Source organism: Phyllobates terribilis, unplaced genomic scaffold (assembly GCF_046119375.1).
Source record: "Phyllobates terribilis strain yellow unplaced genomic scaffold, ASM4611937v1 Scaffold_241__1_contigs__length_2998254, whole genome shotgun sequence".
In the NCBI taxonomy this organism is placed as follows: Eukaryota; Metazoa; Chordata; class Amphibia; order Anura; family Dendrobatidae; genus Phyllobates; species Phyllobates terribilis.
The window spans coordinates 2594011-2612457 of record NW_027363001.1 but is presented as its reverse complement, the minus strand read 5'-3'; the positions used below and the strand labels follow the sequence as shown (position 1 = coordinate 2612457).

Here is an 18447-nt window from a genome sequence, read left to right as displayed (position 1 = left end):
AAAACAGCGCACGAGGCGAGGATTCATGTGGACCCTTCCCGGAGGAGAGGGTCCCCAATAAACCATCCCCATCCCTCCGAGCCAGAAGGCCACAGCGAGGGTCAGGGATCTCCGATGCTCTCCCTAGCCGAAGCCGGAGAAGAGCCGTTTTCGTGCTCCCAGCTTCCATCTAGGCTGCCACCCTAGTGGAGCTGGAGCCTGTGTTGGTTTCTCAGCCCAGAGCTGACCGGACCTCCGACCGGGTTTATAAAAATTCCCCTTCCTAGCCCGGAGGCCAGGAATAGGGGGGGTTGCTCAGAAAGTATGATTGGCAAAGGTGCGGCGTGCTACGAAGCCAAGTCTTTCTGGGGTTCCCAGTCCCAATAAGCTTGGACTCCCACCAGGGCGCCTACTCCTGGGGCACATTGCTCCAAAGCCCTCACACTTACCCAGCCTAGTGACTTCGATCCTGGAGGGCCATGTTTTCCATCAGATAACTCTATGAGCCACCTGGCGTACTAACAAGTGCACCAAACCAGTGTGTAATATGCATCAATTTACTAGGGCAGCCCAAGGACAAAACTGCCTTTTCAAAAGATACTACACTTGATCTTAGCCAAAAGGCCGAGAAGCGATAACCAGAATTGGTTTCAAACTACGGAGCCACCCAAGGATCCTGAAAAGTCCATTTGTGGAGATGAGCTCCTGGACTCCCGTTAAGAAGACATGTTGTCAACCTCTAGATCCCTTACATGCCTGCACTTTTCGGCTTGCTGCTGCTGCAATCCACGCGTTTTAGATCTGCATAACTCCACCTCTTTAAACACAGCACCTTCACCCCCTCCTGTTCCCACCCGCCTCAACACCGTTGGAAGGGAGGAGAACCAATTAAGGCGGGGGGTGGGGTGGAACGAGCAGCTGTCTACCCTTAGCAGGAGGGCTCCTGATTACATACCTCTCCTGCTGCTGCTGCTGCTGGCTGTCCAGCAGCAGACTGAAGGTGGCTGCTGCTGTGCACAGGTATATAAAGGCTCAGAGCCTATTATGACACGCGCAGCCAGCGTTCCATTGCCACATTCCATCTACTGCAGGCAGGATACCTGGCTGGCTGAATGTCGCTGAGAAGCTCACAGAGACCGCCATAAGCAACAGTTTAACAGAATGCCACAGACTAATCAACCAAACTTTTTGGGTTGGGTTCTCTTTTATAGTCTGCAGGCATTAAATGAAAGAAGTCAGTGTCCCAGCAGAAGGAGACAACGTTTCAGAAAAGGCATTGTAGCAAACCAAAAAATAAATTTTAAGCGCAGCAGAGTAACCAGCGCACATACCTGTTAGCTCAGGTGAGTTTAAAAGGCTGCTGTTGATAACAAGGGCATTTGCTAAATAGATGGTGTGTGTGCAACAATATACTGAAAGGTCAATTATATTGTGCAGCTTATCTCACCACCTGTAGTTATTTAGGTGAAAGCTCCAAAATGCTTGCCTAATATGTCTGTTTATCCAAAAGGAAGTAAAAAGGGAGAGCTAGAAAGATAGCATTGCATCACATTACATGGCAATGCAATGCACAGTTGCTGAAGTTGAACCAAAATGAGCTTGTAATCTGGCTTCTGCAACTTTGAACATGAAAAATCCAATGAGGAGAAGAAAATCAAAGCCAAAGAGTCCATCCCAAAATCCGACAAACAAGCAAAATGAACAAAAAACATTGAATTCAATTCTTTCTGATTTTAGAAACTGCATTAAAGAAGGGGTGCACCGGTCCTGGAGATACTGCAATACCAGGTCAATGCGTGGAGTGGACAGAGCAAGCTCTTTTTCCATCTTCCTGTTCTAAAAATCCATTTAATATATGGTCCCCAGATAGGGGACGTATCAGATATTAAACTGATAAGAACAGATACTACACTTGATCTTAGCCAAAAGGCCGAGAAGCGATAACCAGAATTGGTTTCAAACTACGGAGCCACCCAAGGATCCTGAAAAGTCCATTTGTGGAGATGAGCTCCTGGACTCCCGTTAAGAAGACATGTTGTCAACCTCTAGATCCCTTACATGCCTGCACTTTTCGGCTTGCTGCTGCTGCAATCCACGCGTTTTAGATCTGCATAACTCCACCTCTTTAAACACAGCACCTTCACCCCCTGCTGTTCCCACCCGCCTCAACACCGTTGGAAGGGAGGAGAACCAATTAAGGCGGGGGGTGGGGTGGAACGAGCAGCTGTCTACCCTTAGCAGGAGGGCTCCTGATTACATACCTCTCCTGCTGCTGCTGCTGCTGGCTGTCCAGCAGCAGACTGAAGGTGGCTGCTGCTGTGCACAGGTATATAAAGGCTCAGAGCCTATTATGACACGCGCAGCCAGCGTTTCATTGCCACATTCCATCTACTGCAGGCAGGATACCTGGCTGGCTGAATGTCGCTGAGAAGCTCACAGAGACCGCCATAAGCAACAGTTTAACAGAATGCCACAGACTAATCAACCAAACTTTTTGGGTTGGGTTCTCTTTTATAGTCTGCAGGCATTAAATGAAAGAAGTCAGTGTTCCAGCAGAAGGAGACAACGTTTCAGAAAAGGCATTGTAGCAAACCAAAAAATAAATTTTAAGCGCAGCAGAGTAACCAGCGCACATACCTGTTAGCTCAGGTGAGTTTAAAAGGCTGCTGTTGATAACAAGGGCATTTGCTAAATAGATGGTGTGTGTGCAACAATATACTGAAAGGTCAATTATATTGTGCAGCTTATCTCACCACCTGTAGTTATTTAGGTGAAAGCTCCAAAATGCTTGCCTAATATGTCTGTTTATCCAAAAGGAAGTAAAAAGGGAGAGCTAGAAAGATAGCATTGCATCACATTACATGGCAATGCAATGCACAGTTGCTGAAGTTGAACCAAAATGAGCTTGTAATCTGGCTTCTGCAACTTTGAACATGAAAAATCCAATGAGGAGAAGAAAAGCAAAGCCAAAGAGTCCATCCCAAAATCCGACAAACAAGCAAAATGAACAAAAAACATTGAATTCAATTCTTTCTGATTTTAGAAACTGCATTAAAGAAGGGGTGCACCGGTCCTGGAGATACTGCAATACCAGGTCAATGCGTGGAGTGGACAGAGCAAGCTCTTTTTCCATCTCCCTGTTCTAAAAATCCATTTAATATATGGTCCCCAGATAGGTAACGTATCAGATATTAAACTGATAAGAACAGATACTACACTTGATCTTAGCCAAAAGGCCGAGAAGCGATAACCAGAATTGGTTTCAAACTACGGAGCCACCCAAGGATCCTGAAAAGTCCATTTGTGGAGATGAGCTCCTGGACTCCCGTTAAGAAGACATGTTGTCAACCTCTAGATCCCTTACATGCCTGCACTTTTCGGCTTGCTGCTGCTGCAATCCACGCGTTTTAGATCTGCATAACTCCACCTCTTTAAACACAGCACCTTCACCCCCTGCTGTTCCCACCCGCCTCAACACCGTTGGAAGGGAGGAGAACCAATTAAGGCGGGGGGTGGGGTGGAACGAGCAGCTGTCTACCCTTAGCAGGAGGGCTCCTGATTACATACCTCTCCTGCTGCTGCTGCTGGCTGTCCAGCAGCAGACTGAAGGTGGCTGCTGCTGTGCACAGGTATATAAAGGCTCAGAGCCTATTATGACACGCGCAACCAGCGTTCCATTGCCACATTCCATCTACTGCAGGCAGGATACCTGGCTGGCTGAATGTCGCTGAGAAGCTCACAGAGACCGCCATAAGCAACAGTTTAACAGAATGCCACAGACTAATCAACCAAACTTTTTGGGTTGGGTTCTCTTTTATAGTCTGCAGGCATTAAATGAAAGAAGTCAGTGTCCCAGCAGAAGGAGACAACGTTTCAGAAAAGGCATTGTAGCAAACCAAAAAATAAATTTTAAGCGCAGCAGAGTAACCAGCGCACATACCTGTTAGCTCAGGTGAGTTTAAAAGGCTGCTGTTGATAACAAGGGCATTTGCTAAATAGATGGTGTGTGTGCAACAATATACTGAAAGGTCAATTATATTGTGCAGCTTATCTCACCACCTGTAGTTATTTAGGTGAAAGCTCCAAAATGCTTGCCTAATATGTCTGTTTATCCAAAAGGAAGTAAAAAGGGAGAGCTAGAAAGATAGCATTGCATCACATTACATGGCAATGCAATGCACAGTTGCTGAAGTTGAACCAAAATGAGCTTGTAATCTGGCTTCTGCAACTTTGAACATGAAAAATCCAATGAGGAGAAGAAAAGCAAAGCCAAAGAGTCCATCCCAAAATCCGACAAACAAGCAAAATGAACAAAAAACATTGAATTCAATTCTTTCTGATTTTAGAAACTGCATTAAAGAAGGGGTGCACCGGTCCTGGAGATACTGCAATACCAGGTCAATGCGTGGAGTGGACAGAGCAAGCTCTTTTTCCATCTCCCTGTTCTAAAAATCTATTTAATATATGGTCCCCAGATAGGGGACGTATCAGATATTAAACTGATAAGAACAGATACTACACTTGATCTTAGCCAAAAGGCCGAGAAGCGATAACCAGAATTGGTTTCAAACTACGGAGCCACCCAAGGATCCTGAAAAGTCCATTTGTGGAGATGAGCTCCTGGACTCCCGTTAAGAAGACATGTTGTCAACCTCTAGATCCCTTACATGCCTGCACTTTTCGGCTTGCTGCTGCTGCAATCCACGCGTTTTAGATCTGCATAACTCCACCTCTTTAAACACAGCACCTTCACCCCCTGCTGTTCCCACCCGCCTCAACACCGTTGGAAGGGAGGAGAACCAATTAAGGCGGGGGGTGGGGTGGAACGAGCAGCTGTCTACCCTTAGCAGGAGGGCTCCTGATTACATACCTCTCCTGCTGCTGCTGCTGGCTGTCCAGCAGCAGACTGAAGGTGGCTGCTGCTGTGCACAGGTATATAAAGGCTCAGAGCCTATTATGACACGCGCAGCCAGCGTTCCATTGCCACATTCCATCTACTGCAGGCAGGATACCTGGCTGGCTGAATGTCGCTGAGAAGCTCACAGAGACCGCCATAAGCAACAGTTTAACAGAATGCCACAGACTAATCAACCAAACTTTTTGGGTTGGGTTCTCTTTTATAGTCTGCAGGCATTAAATGAAAGAAGTCAGTGTTCCAGCAGAAGGAGACAACGTTTCAGAAAAGGCATTGTAGCAAACCAAAAAAGAAATTTTAAGCGCAGCAGAGTAACCAGCGCACATACCTGTTAGCTCAGGTGAGTTTAAAAGGCTGCTGTTGATAACAAGGGCATTTGCTAAATAGATGGTGTGTGTGCAACAATATACTGAAAGGTCAATTATATTGTGCAGCTTATCTCACCACCTGTAGTTATTTAGGTGAAAGCTCCAAAATGCTTGCCTAATATGTCTGTTTATCCAAAAGGAAGTAAAAAGGGAGAGCTAGAAAGATAGCATTGCATCACATTACATGGCAATGCAATGCACAGTTGCTGAAGTTGAACCAAAATGAGCTTGTAATCTGGCTTCTGCAACTTTGAACATGAAAAATCCACTGAGGAGAAGAAAATCAAAGCCAAAGAGTCCATCCCAAAATCCGACAAACAAGCAAAATGAACAAAAAACATTGAATTCAATTCTTTCTGATTTTAGAAACTGCATTAAAGAAGGGGTGCACCGGTCCTGGAGATACTGCAATACCAGGTCAATGCGTGGAGTGGACAGAGCAAGCTCTTTTTCCATCTTCCTGTTCTAAAAATCCATTTAATATATGGTCCCCAGATAGGGGACGTATCAGATATTAAACTGATAAGAACAGATACTACACTTGATCTTAGCCAAAAGGCCGAGAAGCGATAACCAGAATTGGTTTCAAACTACGGAGCCACCCAAGGATCCTGAAAAGTCCATTTGTGGAGATGAGCTCCTGGACTCCCGTTAAGAAGACATGTTGTCAACCTCTAGATCCCTTACATGCCTGCACTTTTCGGCTTGCTGCTGCTGCAATCCACGCGTTTTAGATCTGCATAACTCCACCTCTTTAAACACAGCACCTTCACCCCCTGCTGTTCCCACCCGCCTCAACACCGTTGGAAGGGAGGAGAACCAATTAAGGCGGGGGGTGGGGTGGAACGAGCAGCTGTCTACCCTTAGCAGGAGGGCTCCTGATTACATACCTCTCCTGCTGCTGCTGCTGCTGGATGTCCAGCAGCAGACTGAAGGTGGCTGCTGCTGTGCACAGGTATATAAAGGCTCAGAGCCTATTATGACATGCGCAGCCAGCGTTCCATTGCCACATTCCATCTACTGCAGGCAGGATACCTGGCTGGCTGAATGTCGCTGAGAAGCTCACAGAGACCGCCATAAGCAACAGTTTAACAGAATGCCACAGACTAATCAACCAAACTTTTTGGGTTGGGTTCTCTTTTATAGTCTGCAGGCATTAAATGAAAGAAGTCAGTGTTCCAGCAGAAGGAGACAACGTTTCAGAAAAGGCATTGTAGCAAACCAAAAAAGAAATTTTAAGCGCAGCAGAGTAACCAGCGCACATACCTGTTAGCTCAGGTGAGTTTAAAAGGCTGCTGTTGATAACAAGGGCATTTGCTAAATAGATGGTGTGTGTGCAACAATATACTGAAAGGTCAATTATATTGTGCAGCTTATCTCACCACCTGTAGTTATTTAGGTGAAAGCTCCAAAATGCTTGCCTAATATGTCTGTTTATCCAAAAGGAAGTAAAAAGGGAGAGCTAGAAAGATAGCATTGCATCACATTACATGGCAATGCAATGCACAGTTGCTGAAGTTGAACCAAAATGAGCTTGTAATCTGGCTTCTGCAACTTTGAACATGAAAAATCCAATGAGGAGAAGAAAAGCAAAGCCAAAGAGTCCATCCCAAAATCCGACAAACAAGCAAAATGAACAAAAAACATTGAATTCAATTCTTTCTGATTTTAGAAACTGCATTAAAGAAGGGGTGCACCGGTCCTGGAGATACTGCAATACCAGGTCAATGCGTGGAGTGGACAGAGCAAGCTCTTTTTCCATCTCCCTGTTCTAAAAATCCATTTAATATATGGTCCCCAGATAGGGGACGTATCAGATATTAAACTGATAAGAACAGATACTACACTTGATCTTAGCCAAAAGGCCGAGAAGCGATAACCAGAATTGGTTTCAAACTACGGAGCCACCCAAGGATCCTGAAAAGTCCATTTGTGGAGATGAGCTCCTGGACTCCCGTTAAGAAGACATGTTGTCAACCTCTAGATCCCTTACATGCCTGCACTTTTCGGCTTGCTGCTGCTGCAATCCACGCGTTTTAGATCTGCATAACTCCACCTCTTTAAACACAGCACCTTCACCCCCTGCTGTTCCCACCCGCCTCAACACCGTTGGAAGGGAGGAGAACCAATTAAGGCGGGGGGTGGGGTGGAACGAGCAGCTGTCTACCCTTAGCAGGAGGGCTCCTGATTACATACCTCTCCTGCTGCTGCTGCTGCTGGCTGTCCAGCAGCAGACTGAAGGTGGCTGCTGCTGTGCACAGGTATATAAAGGCTCAGAGCCTATTATGACACGTGCAGCCAGCGTTCCATTGCCACATTCCATCTACTGCAGGCAGGATACCTGGCTGGCTGAATGTCGCTGAGAAGCTCACAGAGACCGCCATAAGCAACAGTTTAACAGAATGCCACAGACTAATCAACCAAACTTTTTGGGTTGGGTTCTCTTTTATAGTCTGCAGGCATTAAATGAAAGAAGTCAGTGTTCCAGCAGAAGGAGACAACGTTTCAGAAAAGGCATTGTAGCAAACCAAAAAAGAAATTTTAAGCGCAGCAGAGTAACCAGCGCACATACCTGTTAGCTCAGGTGAGTTTAAAAGGCTGCTGTTGATAACAAGGGCATTTGCTAAATAGATGGTGTGTGTGCAACAATATACTGAAAGGTCAATTATATTGTGCAGCTTATCTCACCACCTGTAGTTATTTAGGTGAAAGCTCCAAAATGCTTGCCTAATATGTCTGTTTATCCAAAAGGAAGTAAAAAGGGAGAGCTAGAAAGATAGCATTGCATCACATTACATGGCAATGCAATGCACAGTTGCTGAAGTTGAACCAAAATGAGCTTGTAATCTGGCTTCTGCAACTTTGAACATGAAAAATCCAATGAGGAGAAGAAAAGCAAAGCCAAAGAGTCCATCCCAAAATCCGACAAACAAGCAAAATGAACAAAAAACATTGAATTCAATTCTTTCTGATTTTAGAAACTGCATTAAAGAAGGGGTGCACCGGTCCTGGAGATACTGCAATACCAGGTCAATGCGTGGAGTGGACAGAGCAAGCTCTTTTTCCATCTCCCTGTTCTAAAAATCCATTTAATATATGGTCCCCAGATAGGGGACGTATCAGATATTAAACTGATAAGAACAGATACTACACTTGATCTTAGCCAAAAGGCCGAGAAGCGATAACCAGAATTGGTTTCAAACTACGGAGCCACCCAAGGATCCTGAAAAGTCCATTTGTGGAGATGAGCTCCTGGACTCCCGTTAAGAAGACATGTTGTCAACCTCTAGATCCCTTACATGCCTGCACTTTTCGGCTTGCTGCTGCTGCAATCCACGCGTTTTAGATCTGCATAACTCCACCTCTTTAAACACAGCACCTTCACCCCCTGCTGTTCCCACCCGCCTCAACACCGTTGGAAGGGAGGAGAACCAATTAAAGCGGGGGGTGGGGTGGAACGAGCAGCTGTCTACCCTTAGCAGGAGGGCTCCTGATTACATACCTCTCCTGCTGCTGCTGCTGCTGGCTGTCCAGCAGCAGACTGAAGGTGGCTGCTGCTGTGCACAGGTATATAAAGGCTCAGAGCCTATTATGACACGCGCAGCCAGCGTTCCATTGCCACATTCCATCTACTGCAGGCAGGATACCTGGCTGGCTGAATGTCGCTGAGAAGCTCACAGAGACCGCCATAAGCAACAGTTTAACAGAATGCCACAGACTAATCAACCAAACTTTTTGGGTTGGGTTCTCTTTTATAGTCTGCAGGCATTAAATGAAAGAAGTCAGTGTTCCAGCAGAAGGAGACAACGTTTCAGAAAAGGCATTGTAGCAAACCAAAAAATAAATTTTAAGCGCAGCAGAGTAACCAGCGCACATACCTGTTAGCTCAGGTGAGTTTAAAAGGCTGCTGTTGATAACAAGGGCATTTGCTAAATAGATGGTGTGTGTGCAACAATATACTGAAAGGTCAATTATATTGTGCAGCTTATCTCACCACCTGTAGTTATTTAGGTGAAAGCTCCAAAATGCTTGCCTAATATGTCTGTTTATCCAAAAGGAAGTAAAAAGGGAGAGCTAGAAAGATAGCATTGCATCACATTACATGGCAATGCAATGCACAGTTGCTGAAGTTGAACCAAAATGAGCTTGTAATCTGGCTTCTGCAACTTTGAACATGAAAAATCCAATGAGGAGAAGAAAAGCAAAGCCAAAGAGTCCATCCCAAAATCCGACAAACAAGCAAAATGAACAAAAAACATTGAATTCAATTCTTTCTGATTTTAGAAACTGCATTAAAGAAGGGGTGCACCGGTCCTGGAGATACTGCAATACCAGGTCAATGCGTGGAGTGGACAGAGCAAGCTCTTTTTCCATCTCCCTGTTCTAAAAATCTATTTAATATATGGTCCCCAGATAGGGGACGTATCAGATATTAAACTGATAAGAACAGATACTACACTTGATCTTAGCCAAAAGGCCGAGAAGCGATAACCAGAATTGGTTTCAAACTACGGAGCCACCCAAGGATCCTGAAAAGTCCATTTGTGGAGATGAGCTCCTGGACTCCCGTTAAGAAGACATGTTGTCAACCTCTAGATCCCTTACATGCCTGCACTTTTCGGCTTGCTGCTGCTGCAATCCACGCGTTTTAGATCTGCATAACTCCACCTCTTTAAACACAGCACCTTCACCCCCTGCTGTTCCCACCCGCCTCAACACCGTTGGAAGGGAGGAGAACCAATTAAGGCGGGGGGTGGGGTGGAACGAGCAGCTGTCTACCCTTAGCAGGAGGGCTCCTGATTACATACCTCTCCTGCTGCTGCTGCTGGCTGTCCAGCAGCAGACTGAAGGTGGCTGCTGCTGTGCACAGGTATATAAAGGCTCAGAGCCTATTATGACACGCGCAGCCAGCGTTCCATTGCCACATTCCATCTACTGCAGGCAGGATACCTGGCTGGCTGAATGTCGCTGAGAAGCTCACAGAGACCGCCATAAGCAACAGTTTAACAGAATGCCACAGACTAATCAACCAAACTTTTTGGGTTGGGTTCTCTTTTATAGTCTGCAGGCATTAAATGAAAGAAGTCAGTGTTCCAGCAGAAGGAGACAACGTTTCAGAAAAGGCATTGTAGCAAACCAAAAAAGAAATTTTAAGCGCAGCAGAGTAACCAGCGCACATACCTGTTAGCTCAGGTGAGTTTAAAAGGCTGCTGTTGATAACAAGGGCATTTGCTAAATAGATGGTGTGTGTGCAACAATATACTGAAAGGTCAATTATATTGTGCAGCTTATCTCACCACCTGTAGTTATTTAGGTGAAAGCTCCAAAATGCTTGCCTAATATGTCTGTTTATCCAAAAGGAAGTAAAAAGGGAGAGCTAGAAAGATAGCATTGCATCACATTACATGGCAATGCAATGCACAGTTGCTGAAGTTGAACCAAAATGAGCTTGTAATCTGGCTTCTGCAACTTTGAACATGAAAAATCCACTGAGGAGAAGAAAATCAAAGCCAAAGAGTCCATCCCAAAATCCGACAAACAAGCAAAATGAACAAAAAACATTGAATTCAATTCTTTCTGATTTTAGAAACTGCATTAAAGAAGGGGTGCACCGGTCCTGGAGATACTGCAATACCAGGTCAATGCGTGGAGTGGACAGAGCAAGCTCTTTTTCCATCTTCCTGTTCTAAAAATCCATTTAATATATGGTCCCCAGATAGGGGACGTATCAGATATTAAACTGATAAGAACAGATACTACACTTGATCTTAGCCAAAAGGCCGAGAAGCGATAACCAGAATTGGTTTCAAACTACGGAGCCACCCAAGGATCCTGAAAAGTCCATTTGTGGAGATGAGCTCCTGGACTCCCGTTAAGAAGACATGTTGTCAACCTCTAGATCCCTTACATGCCTGCACTTTTCGGCTTGCTGCTGCTGCAATCCACGCGTTTTAGATCTGCATAACTCCACCTCTTTAAACACAGCACCTTCACCCCCTGCTGTTCCCACCCGCCTCAACACCGTTGGAAGGGAGGAGAACCAATTAAGGCGGGGGGTGGGGTGGAACGAGCAGCTGTCTACCCTTAGCAGGAGGGCTCCTGATTACATACCTCTCCTGCTGCTGCTGCTGCTGGCTGTCCAGCAGCAGACTGAAGGTGGCTGCTGCTGTGCACAGGTATATAAAGGCTCAGAGCCTATTATGACACGCGCAGCCAGCGCTCCATTGCCACATTCCATCTACTGCAGGCAGGATACCTGGCTGGCTGAATGTCGCTGAGAAGCTCACAGAGACCGCCATAAGCAACAGTTTAACAGAATGCCACAGACTAATCAACCAAACTTTTTGGGTTGGGTTCTCTTTTATAGTCTGCAGGCATTAAATGAAAGAAGTCAGTGTTCCAGCAGAAGGAGACAACGTTTCAGAAAAGGCATTGTAGCAAACCAAAAAAGAAATTTTAAGCGCAGCAGAGTAACCAGCGCACATACCTGTTAGCTCAGGTGAGTTTAAAAGGCTGCTGTTGATAACAAGGGCATTTGCTAAATAGATGGTGTGTGTGCAACAATATACTGAAAGGTCAATTATATTGTGCAGCTTATCTCACCACCTGTAGTTATTTAGGTGAAAGCTCCAAAATGCTTGCCTAATATGTCTGTTTATCCAAAAGGAAGTAAAAAGGGAGAGCTAGAAAGATAGCATTGCATCACATTACATGGCAATGCAATGCACAGTTGCTGAAGTTGAACCAAAATGAGCTTGTAATCTGGCTTCTGCAACTTTGAACATGAAAAATCCAATGAGGAGAAGAAAAGCAAAGCCAAAGAGTCCATCCCAAAATCCGACAAACAAGCAAAATGAACAAAAAACATTGAATTCAATTCTTTCTGATTTTAGAAACTGCATTAAAGAAGGGGTGCACCAGTCCTGGAGATACTGCAATACCAAGTCAATGCGTGGAGTGGACAGAGCAAGCTCTTTTTCCATCTCCCTGTTCTAAAAATCCATTTAATATATGGTCCCCAGATAGGGGACGTATCAGATATTAAACTGATAAGAACAGATACTACACTTGATCTTAGCCAAAAGGCCGAGAAGCGATAACCAGAATTGGTTTCAAACTACGGAGCCACCCAAGGATCCTGAAAAGTCCATTTGTGGAGATGAGCTCCTGGACTCCCGTTAAGAAGACATGTTGTCAACCTCTAGATCCCTTACATGCCTGCACTTTTCGGCTTGCTGCTGCTGCAATCCACGCGTTTTAGATCTGCATAACTCCACCTCTTTAAACACAGCACCTTCACCCCCTGCTGTTCCCACCCGCCTCAACACCGTTGGAAGGGAGGAGAACCAATTAAGGCGGGGGGTGGGGTGGAACGAGCAGCTGTCTACCCTTAGCAGGAGGGCTCCTGATTACATACCTCTCCTGCTGCTGCTGCTGCTGGCTGTCCAGCAGCAGACTGAAGGTGGCTGCTGCTGTGCACAGGTATATAAAGGCTCAGAGCCTATTATGACACGCGCAGCCAGCGTTCCATTGCCACATTCCATCTACTGCAGGCAGGATACCTGGCTGGCTGAATGTCGCTGAGAAGCTCACAGAGACCGCCATAAGCAACAGTTTAACAGAATGCCACAGACTAATCAACCAAACTTTTTGGGTTGGGTTCTCTTTTATAGTCTGCAGGCATTAAATGAAAGAAGTCAGTGTTCCAGCAGAAGGAGACAACGTTTCAGAAAAGGCATTGTAGCAAACCAAAAAAGAAATTTTAAGCGCAGCAGAGTAACCAGCGCACATACCTGTTAGCTCAGGTGAGTTTAAAAGGCTGCTGTTGATAACAAGGGCATTTGCTAAATAGATGGTGTGTGTGCAACAATATACTGAAAGGTCAATTATATTGTGCAGCTTATCTCACCACCTGTAGTTATTTAGGTGAAAGCTCCAAAATGCTTGCCTAATATGTCTGTTTATCCAAAAGGAAGTAAAAAGGGAGAGCTAGAAAGATAGCATTGCATCACATTACATGGCAATGCAATGCACAGTTGCTGAAGTTGAACCAAAATGAGCTTGTAATCTGGCTTCTGCAACTTTGAACATGAAAAATCCAATGAGGAGAAGAAAAGCAAAGCCAAAGAGTCCATCCCAAAATCCGACAAACAAGCAAAATGAACAAAAAACATTGAATTCAATTCTTTCTGATTTTAGAAACTGCATTAAAGAAGGGGTGCACCGGTCCTGGAGATACTGCAATACCAGGTCAATGCGTGGAGTGGACAGAGCAAGCTCTTTTTCCATCTCCCTGTTCTAAAAATCCATTTAATATATGGTCCCCAGATAGGGGACGTATCAGATATTAAACTGATAAGAACAGATACTACACTTGATCTTAGCCAAAAGGCCGAGAAGCGATAACCAGAATTGGTTTCAAACTACGGAGCCACCCAAGGATCCTGAAAAGTCCATTTGTGGAGATGAGCTCCTGGACTCCCGTTAAGAAGACATGTTGTCAACCTCTAGATCCCTTACATGCCTGCACTTTTCGGCTTGCTGCTGCTGCAATCCACGCGTTTTAGATCTGCATAACTCCACCTCTTTAAACACAGCACCTTCACCCCCTGCTGTTCCCACCCGCCTCAACACCGTTGGAAGGGAGGAGAACCAATTAAGGCGGGGGGTGGGGTGGAACGAGCAGCTGTCTACCCTTAGCAGGAGGGCTCCTGATTACATACCTCTCCTGCTGCTGCTGCTGCTGGCTGTCCAGCAGCAGACTGAAGGTGGCTGCTGCTGTGCACAGGTATATAAAGGCTCAGAGCCTATTATGACACGCGCAGCCAGCGTTCCATTGCCACATTCCATCTACTGCAGGCAGGATACCTGGCTGGCTGAATGTCGCTGAGAAGCTCACAGAGACCGCCATAAGCAACAGTTTAACAGAATGCCACAGACTAATCAACCAAACTTTTTGGGTTGGGTTCTCTTTTATAGTCTGCAGGCATTAAATGAAAGAAGTCAGTGTTCCAGCAGAAGGAGACAACGTTTCAGAAAAGGCATTGTAGCAAACCAAAAAAGAAATTTTAAGCGCAGCAGAGTAACCAGCGCACATACCTGTTAGCTCAGGTGAGTTTAAAAGGCTGCTGTTGATAACAAGGGCATTTGCTAAATAGATGGTGTGTGTGCAACAATATACTGAAAGGTCAATTATATTGTGCAGCTTATCTCACCACCTGTAGTTATTTAGGTGAAAGCTCCAAAATGCTTGCCTAATATGTCTGTTTATCCAAAAGGAAGTAAAAAGGGAGAGCTAGAAAGATAGCATTGCATCACATTACATGGCAATGCAATGCACAGTTGCTGAAGTTGAACCAAAATGAGCTTGTAATCTGGCTTCTGCAACTTTGAACATGAAAAATCCAATGAGGAGAAGAAAAGCAAAGCCAAAGAGTCCATCCCAAAATCCGACAAACAAGCAAAATGAACAAAAAACATTGAATTCAATTCTTTCTGATTTTAGAAACTGCATTAAAGAAGGGGTGCACCGGTCCTGGAGATACTGCAATACCAGGTCAATGCGTGGAGTGGACAGAGCAAGCTCTTTTTCCATCTCCCTGTTCTAAAAATCCATTTAATATATGGTCCCCAGATAGGGGACGTATCAGATATTAAACTGATAAGAACAGATACTACACTTGATCTTAGCCAAAAGGCCGAGAAGCGATAACCAGAATTGGTTTCAAACTACGGAGCCACCCAAGGATCCTGAAAAGTCCATTTGTGGAGATGAGCTCCTGGACTCCCGTTAAGAAGACATGTTGTCAACCTCTAGATCCCTTACATGCCTGCACTTTTCGGCTTGCTGCTGCTGCAATCCACGCGTTTTAGATCTGCATAACTCCACCTCTTTAAACACAGCACCTTCACCCCCTGCTGTTCCCACCCGCCTCAACACCGTTGGAAGGGAGGAGAACCAATTAAGGCGGGGGGTGGGGTGGAACGAGCAGCTGTCTACCCTTAGCAGGAGGGCTCCTGATTACATACCTCTCCTGCTGCTGCTGCTGCTGGCTGTCCAGCAGCAGACTGAAGGTGGCTGCTGCTGTGCACAGGTATATAAAGGCTCAGAGCCTATTATGACACGCGCAGCCAGCGTTCCATTGCCACATTCCATCTACTGCAGGCAGGATACCTGGCTGGCTGAATGTCGCTGAGAAGCTCACAGAGACCGCCATAAGCAACAGTTTAACAGAATGCCACAGACTAATCAACCAAACTTTTTGGGTTGGGTTCTCTTTTATAGTCTGCAGGCATTAAATGAAAGAAGTCAGTGTTCCAGCAGAAGGAGACAACGTTTCAGAAAAGGCATTGTAGCAAACCAAAAAAGAAATTTTAAGCGCAGCAGAGTAACCAGCGCACATACCTGTTAGCTCAGGTGAGTTTAAAAGGCTGCTGTTGATAACAAGGGCATTTGCTAAATAGATGGTGTGTGTGCAACAATATACTGAAAGGTCAATTATATTGTGCAGCTTATCTCACCACCTGTAGTTATTTAGGTGAAAGCTCCAAAATGCTTGCCTAATATGTCTGTTTATCCAAAAGGAAGTAAAAAGGGAGAGCTAGAAAGATAGCATTGCATCACATTACATGGCAATGCAATGCACAGTTGCTGAAGTTGAACCAAAATGAGCTTGTAATCTGGCTTCTGCAACTTTGAACATGAAAAATCCAATGAGGAGAAGAAAAGCAAAGCCAAAGAGTCCATCCCAAAATCCGACAAACAAGCAAAATGAACAAAAAACATTGAATTCAATTCTTTCTGATTTTAGAAACTGCATTAAAGAAGGGGTGCACCGGTCCTGGAGATACTGCAATACCAGGTCAATGCGTGGAGTGGACAGAGCAAGCTCTTTTTCCATCTCCCTGTTCTAAAAATCCATTTAATATATGGTCCCCAGATAGGGGACGTATCAGATATTAAACTGATAAGAACAGATACTACACTTGATCTTAGCCAAAAGGCCGAGAAGCGATAACCAGAATTGGTTTCAAACTACGGAGCCACCCAAGGATCCTGAAAAGTCCATTTGTGGAGATGAGCTCCTGGACTCCCGTTAAGAAGACATGTTGTCAACCTCTAGATCCCTTACATGCCTGCACTTTTCGGCTTGCTGCTGCTGCAATCCACGCGTTTTAGATCTGCATAACTCCACCTCTTTAAACACAGCACCTTCACCCCCTGCTGTTCCCACCCGCCTCAACACCGTTGGAAGGGAGGAGAACCAATTAAGGCGGGGGGTGGGGTGGAACGAGCAGCTGTCTACCCTTAGCAGGAGGGCTCCTGATTACATACCTCTCCTGCTGCTGCTGCTGCTGGCTGTCCAGCAGCAGACTGAAGGTGGCTGCTGCTGTGCACAGGTATATAAAGGCTCAGAGCCTATTATGACACGCGCAGCCAGCGTTCCATTGCCACATTCCATCTACTGCAGGCAGGATACCTGGCTGGCTGAATGTCGCTGAGAAGCTCACAGAGACCGCCATAAGCAACAGTTTAACAGAATGCCACAGACTAATCAACCAAACTTTTTGGGTTGGGTTCTCTTTTATAGTCTGCAGGCATTAAATGAAAGAAGTCAGTGTTCCAGCAGAAGGAGACAACGTTTCAGAAAAGGCATTGTAGCAAACCAAAAAAGAAATTTTAAGCGCAGCAGAGTAACCAGCGCACATACCTGTTAGCTCAGGTGAGTTTAAAAGGCTGCTGTTGATAACAAGGGCATTTGCTAAATAGATGGTGTGTGTGCAACAATATACTGAAAGGTCAATTATATTGTGCAGCTTATCTCACCACCTGTAGTTATTTAGGTGAAAGCTCCAAAATGCTTGCCTAATATGTCTGTTTATCCAAAAGGAAGTAAAAAGGGAGAGCTAGAAAGATAGCATTGCATCACATTACATGGCAATGCAATGCACAGTTGCTGAAGTTGAACCAAAATGAGCTTGTAATCTGGCTTCTGCAACTTTGAACATGAAAAATCCAATGAGGAGAAGAAAAGCAAAGCCAAAGAGTCCATCCCAAAATCCGACAAACAAGCAAAATGAACAAAAAACATTGAATTCAATTCTTTCTGATTTTAGAAACTGCATTAAAGAAGGGGTGCACCGGTCCTGGAGATACTGCAATACCAGGTCAATGCGTGGAGTGGACAGAGCAAGCTCTTTTTCCATCTCCCTGTTCTAAAAATCCATTTAATATATGGTCCCCAGATAGGGGACGTATCAGATATTAAACTGATAAGAACAGATTTTTTTTTTTTTTTTTTTAAAACCTATTCAGGTTAAAATTAAAGTCCACTCCACAGTCCTCTTCTCCCCAAAGGGAGACAAGACGTGGACTCCAACTTAAATCATCATCAGGTTTTGGTACTTTTAATGTCAGAAAAAAAAATTACAAAAATACAACAATACTTACAAAGAAAGAAATGTTTCAGAACCTGAATGGATACCAAAAAAATAAAAATTAAATTATAACTGTATTAACAACAGTAATAACATCAAGTAAAATACTTGTAACCATTATCAAAAGCATGAACCCCAACCCAACTCAGAACCTTAAGGGACAAATCTTCAACCCTTGATGCTGAAAAAACTTGTTTCGATACACCATCTGGTATTCTATATTTCGCACAAAAAACATTTTTATCTCTTATTAGTTCTTTCCTAACATTCTCTATAAGATAGTCCAAACGTTTCTCATCATACAACTTACGGTACAACCGGTTAAAATATTCTGCATTCTTTATAAACATAGGTTGTTGAAAAACAACTATATTTTCTTCCATTGCCACCTCCACTTCCTGTTCCTTTCTCTTTTCTTGCTTTTTAACCTTACCACGGCCAGTTCCCTGACTTACACCTCCCATTTCACTCTCTACCCTATCCCCCCAATCTACTCTTGTTTTCTCCATCTCCCTCTGCACTCCTACAGGTTTGCTTTCTTTTCCCTTTACCACCAACACCTTTTCTACACTTTCCTCCTTTCTCTCTACCAAAACCTTTTTAACCACTACCTCCTTCTCTTTATTTCTTTTCCTCTTTGGGCAATTCTTAAAAACATGCGTATCTTCCTGACACAAGTTGCACTTCCTCCGATCTTTACAATCCTTTGACTCATGATCACCTTTTTTGCAAAAACCACATACACCA

General features: G+C 44.7%; 12 non-coding genes and 2 pseudogenes across 12 annotated transcripts; all 14 read right to left on the bottom strand.

The window, feature by feature from the left end:
- Nucleotides 1-499: 499 nt before the first annotated feature.
- Nucleotides 500-615, bottom strand: LOC141217656 (U2 spliceosomal RNA; annotated as a pseudogene).
- A 1115-nt stretch (nucleotides 616-1730) lies between these two features.
- On the bottom strand, nucleotides 1731-1921 carry LOC141217571 (U2 spliceosomal RNA). Its single transcript, XR_012286402.1, has one exon. It is a non-coding gene; the product is annotated as a U2 spliceosomal RNA (small nuclear RNA).
- Nucleotides 1922-3036: 1115 nt separating this feature from the next.
- Nucleotides 3037-3227, bottom strand: LOC141217590 (U2 spliceosomal RNA). The gene has a single exon (XR_012286419.1). It is a non-coding gene; the product is annotated as a U2 spliceosomal RNA (small nuclear RNA).
- A 1112-nt stretch (nucleotides 3228-4339) lies between these two features.
- Nucleotides 4340-4530, bottom strand: LOC141217390 (U2 spliceosomal RNA). The gene has a single exon (XR_012286227.1). It is a non-coding gene; the product is annotated as a U2 spliceosomal RNA (small nuclear RNA).
- A 1112-nt stretch (nucleotides 4531-5642) lies between these two features.
- LOC141217570 (U2 spliceosomal RNA) lies at nucleotides 5643-5833 on the bottom strand. The gene has a single exon (XR_012286401.1). It is a non-coding gene; the product is annotated as a U2 spliceosomal RNA (small nuclear RNA).
- A 1115-nt stretch (nucleotides 5834-6948) lies between these two features.
- On the bottom strand, nucleotides 6949-7139 carry LOC141217687 (U2 spliceosomal RNA). Its single transcript, XR_012286487.1, has one exon. It is a non-coding gene; the product is annotated as a U2 spliceosomal RNA (small nuclear RNA).
- Nucleotides 7140-8254: 1115 nt separating this feature from the next.
- On the bottom strand, nucleotides 8255-8445 carry LOC141217686 (U2 spliceosomal RNA). The gene has a single exon (XR_012286486.1). It is a non-coding gene; the product is annotated as a U2 spliceosomal RNA (small nuclear RNA).
- A 1115-nt stretch (nucleotides 8446-9560) lies between these two features.
- LOC141217378 (U2 spliceosomal RNA) lies at nucleotides 9561-9751 on the bottom strand. The gene has a single exon (XR_012286216.1). It is a non-coding gene; the product is annotated as a U2 spliceosomal RNA (small nuclear RNA).
- A 1112-nt stretch (nucleotides 9752-10863) lies between these two features.
- On the bottom strand, nucleotides 10864-11054 carry LOC141217569 (U2 spliceosomal RNA). Its single transcript, XR_012286400.1, has one exon. It is a non-coding gene; the product is annotated as a U2 spliceosomal RNA (small nuclear RNA).
- Nucleotides 11055-12169: 1115 nt separating this feature from the next.
- On the bottom strand, nucleotides 12170-12360 carry LOC141217563 (U2 spliceosomal RNA). Its single transcript, XR_012286394.1, has one exon. It is a non-coding gene; the product is annotated as a U2 spliceosomal RNA (small nuclear RNA).
- A 1115-nt stretch (nucleotides 12361-13475) lies between these two features.
- On the bottom strand, nucleotides 13476-13666 carry LOC141217685 (U2 spliceosomal RNA). Its single transcript, XR_012286485.1, has one exon. It is a non-coding gene; the product is annotated as a U2 spliceosomal RNA (small nuclear RNA).
- A 1115-nt stretch (nucleotides 13667-14781) lies between these two features.
- On the bottom strand, nucleotides 14782-14972 carry LOC141217683 (U2 spliceosomal RNA). Its single transcript, XR_012286483.1, has one exon. It is a non-coding gene; the product is annotated as a U2 spliceosomal RNA (small nuclear RNA).
- A 1115-nt stretch (nucleotides 14973-16087) lies between these two features.
- On the bottom strand, nucleotides 16088-16278 carry LOC141217682 (U2 spliceosomal RNA). Its single transcript, XR_012286482.1, has one exon. It is a non-coding gene; the product is annotated as a U2 spliceosomal RNA (small nuclear RNA).
- Nucleotides 16279-17393: 1115 nt separating this feature from the next.
- Nucleotides 17394-17574, bottom strand: LOC141217614 (U2 spliceosomal RNA; annotated as a pseudogene).
- Nucleotides 17575-18447: the final 873 nt, after the last annotated feature.